The sequence below is a fragment of the Corythoichthys intestinalis genome, chromosome 12 (assembly GCF_030265065.1).
Source record: "Corythoichthys intestinalis isolate RoL2023-P3 chromosome 12, ASM3026506v1, whole genome shotgun sequence".
Lineage (NCBI taxonomy): Eukaryota > Metazoa > Chordata > Actinopteri > Syngnathiformes > Syngnathidae > Corythoichthys > Corythoichthys intestinalis.
The window spans coordinates 20,821,571-20,825,340 of NC_080406.1; the positions used below are offsets into that span (position 1 = coordinate 20,821,571).

At 40.0% G+C, this 3,770-nt stretch overlaps 1 long non-coding RNA gene across 1 annotated transcript; it reads right to left on the bottom strand.

Annotated features, from left to right (window-relative positions):
* Positions 1-568: 568 nt before the first annotated feature.
* On the bottom strand, positions 569-3,123 carry LOC130926904 (uncharacterized). Its single transcript, XR_009066294.1, has 3 exons — positions 2,950-3,123; positions 1,551-1,602; positions 569-1,235 (listed from the first exon to the last, which is right to left on the bottom strand). It is a non-coding gene; the product is annotated as an uncharacterized LOC130926904 (long non-coding RNA).
* Positions 3,124-3,770: the final 647 nt, after the last annotated feature.

Consider the following 3,770-nt stretch of genomic DNA (forward strand, 5'->3'; position numbering starts at 1 on the left):
CCGGTAGGAGGGTGTGACATCGGCATCTCACCGGAGTGTCCGCGATGGTACGGTGCCCTGTCTCGGCACACTGGCGGACCCCGATATCACCCCCCCTCCCCGGCGCGGAGGCCGGCTGTTGAGTGGACGGCCCACGAGTGACACAACACTCATTCAAAGCTGAAGCGACGGGGCTCCCGAAGGGGGCTCCCGGCGCGGATGCCGGCGACTCGCCGGTAGTCCACTCGCTTACTGGGCAGGCTAGTGTCGGGCCACTCACGTACCGGCGTGTCGCGACACTGCGGTTGGACCACGATTGCCAACCATCACGTCAGGGCAGCGGGTGAAGTTCCCTTTGTTGAATGACATTAAGCAGCAGCGCACCATACCATCGCAGGCACTCCGGTGAGATGCCGATTTCACACCCACGTACCGGTGCCCTATTTTCGGCTTGGACTCGAGCAGAGTCCGATGGCTCGATGGAGCTCTGGTGGCCATTATTCTTGCTGCATGCTTTTATGCCATTGGCGTAGTCACCTGCCACTCAAACATGTCGGAAGTAGCGTTGAAATCGTATCTTTGTGTCAAAATGATTCAATCGAAAAAAAGTGCCTTCAAAAACTTTTTCCACTTTAAAAAAAAAGTTTAAAACTTTATGCTTTGCAAAAAAAGTGACACGTCAATAAAAAAATATATATATTTCAAAAAATATAGATTTTCAAAAAAACATTTTAGCAAGAGGTTCTTTTTCTTTCATTAAAAATATTTTTTTTGATTGAAGCAACTTTTATTGGGATTGAATGATTTAGACACAAATGTCCTACCCATACTATGGTTCAAACTCATTTCACATTTCTGCTTTTGTGTGCAGTGAAGGTAGAATAAACAGTGCTCTGAAAGTTACAGTCTTGATATATGCAAGTAACCATTTGCCTCAGCTTAAGATGTCTTCGCAAATGGGTAAAGAAGTCTGCTTCTTAACAAGGCTCCACAAAGTTGCACAACTGACAGTCAAATGCAGTTTCTCCACTTTTGTCTGCATCTTTTTGAGAGTGCCATGTCGATAGGTGTACTTTGAGTGCATTAAAAGATTTAAATGTGCAGAGGCAGTCCTTATGAAGACATGGGGAGTAGGGATGTCCGAGTGTGGTATCCATGTTTTAAGCGGTAATGCTTAAGCAAGTAGCCTCTCTTTCCAGCAGAAAATGTGCAGTACTTACAAGTCCACTGCATTAGAGAATACTGCTCTGGCTGACCTGAAAAGACATAATAATTTCAGCATTGAGAACTTGTTTGAAAAAAAAGTTACATTTTTTCTTAACAGTTACAAATTAAAATGTCCAATTATTTTTAATCACAAATTAAAATCTGCAATGACTTAGTTTAATATTCACAAACTGTGTAATAATGAGTTATTTTTAAATTAATGTAATTGATTATTTTTTTAACATTCAAATTGAGATGTACAATTAATTTCTTAATCCATCTGTAAAAACATTAATGCATGTTTGTTATCCCAACCCAACAAATACAAATATTAAATAATTCATTGATCAGTGTATGAGACATACCTGTAATTGCAGAGACTGAGGTATGTGTGGACTTCTGACCATTTGCTTCAGCCTGATTGGGGGACGGTGAAAAAGAACACAAAATTAAGGCAACAATTTCAAAATATAGGCACATAAATGACCAACCTTCAACACACCAGGTTGTTATAGCATCGACTGTGATCTCTGCACTCTGAAATGTGATCTAGTCCTCCGATTTTTGCGATTAATGCATTTTAAAACAATTTCAAATTATCAGTGCAGTTTGATCAAACATGGAGGGGGAGCACTGCACATGAAGAAAAGCAAATGGAAGTGCAGATGACAAACACTCTAAAGCAGGGGTCCCCAAACTTTTTCCTGTGAGGGCCACATGACTTTCCCTTCTCTGATGAGGGGCCGGGTCAGTTTGTAACAGAAACAGTGTGACGATTGCAGCAGTGCCTAAATGTAAAAATGTATTGTTTTTCAGAAAGCCACAATTAAATTACCCTTTCTGGATTCTTCACGCAACAAAATAAAATAAAAATAATAACATAATATAATATGATATAATATCATATAATAATGAATAATAATAACACTATTAATTAAAGAGATAATAACCAAATAACCCTGTTTGGGTTCTTCACAGAAAAAAAGCCAGGAAATAGATATCACTATTTGGGGGGGGTTCAGGAGGCCGGACCAAATGTGGAGGCGGGCCGGATACGGCCCGCGGGCCGTAGTTTGGGGACCACTGCTCTAACGCAAGAACCGATTACGTTGGCGTACAGAAAGTCTGAGTGTGCATTTAGCTCTTACCTGAGCCGAAATAGACAGGCTGAAGCTGACTTAATTCTAGCACTAACTCTGTAAATAAATCACTTTATCGACATTTCTAACATTTTTACGTGAGAAAGTAGCCGTTTAGATCCACAACGTGGAAATTCGGCGCTACTCAAGCTGGCCGTAGTGACTAAGGCACTTCCTGTTATTTTCACAAAATAAAACACCCACTAACGATAGAATTACTGTTTTTATTTTGAAAACAGGAAGCGAACCTCCCCTCGGTCTAGCTAACTTAACCGCTCGGTAACACAGGAAGCGAACCTCCCCTCGGTCCAGCTAACTTAAAACCGCTTGGTAACTGTTTTAAATCGGTTTTAAAAACCTCTCCCACCGCCTAAAAAACGTTACGAGCCCCGTCTGTCTACTTAATCACCAAGAATTCAAAATGCCGGCATAAATGGTAGTCTACCATAAACTGTAGTCTACATTTGTTTCTGAAAATTATGAGGTTACTGTCACGGTCATATAGCATGCTTGCTAGCGGTGATATTTGATGTAATTTGACACTTTTCCTCCCTGGCAGCACACAGGCTACTACACTACAACAAGACAAATAGACGGTTTACAAAAGAGTAAAATATTTACTTACCAAATCAGTGTGCTGAGGACAAATAAACCCACAATGGCGAAAATAAATGAGAAAGGTGTTGGAAAGAGCGCGAAAGTAGGCAGGGCAGATCTGCGCATGTCTGATAGAACGCGCAAAGGACACTGGGTACAATAAATTATTTTTTCTAATTTGACTTAACTGGGATATATCAAGTTAAGCAAGTTCTCCAACCCCCAATTACTACTTACTTATTTAAAAGTAGTGTTCACAACAGGTTGATGAAAACTGAGTTTAGTTCACTTATCAAATTTAATTAATTTGAATGTTAGCATTTACAGTGTAGTAGTAGGTCATCATTGTTGTTGACGTCACAGGGTGGTGACGTCACTGGACTATGCTGCAGGGCTTCCAGAAGATAACTACTGAGATAAACATATCTGTTCAGCCCTTTCAATTTGAAACCGAGAGGAACATAAATGAACATGTACCTACCTGCTTTATCTGACTGACTTGATTCACTGGCTGGCAAGCTGATTGGTAGACTCACTTGCTGGCAGACTATTTGGTTTACTTGCTGACTGACTACCTTTTCTCATGTTTAATTTAAATAATCCCAAGTGGTTGTTTTGTGTGTATTAACTGAGTGAAATTCACTGGCACTTTAAGTTTAATAAATAAATGGTAAATGGTGTTATACTTGTATAGCGCTTTTCTACCTTTCAAGGCACTCAAAGCGCTTTAAAAATAAGTTTAAGTAGAAGATATTGTGAATATTTTCGTATTATTTTTATTTTGCCAAGAAATCGTAATCAATATCAGAAAATCAGGTTTGAGAGAAAATGTTCAGGATTTTCTCATTA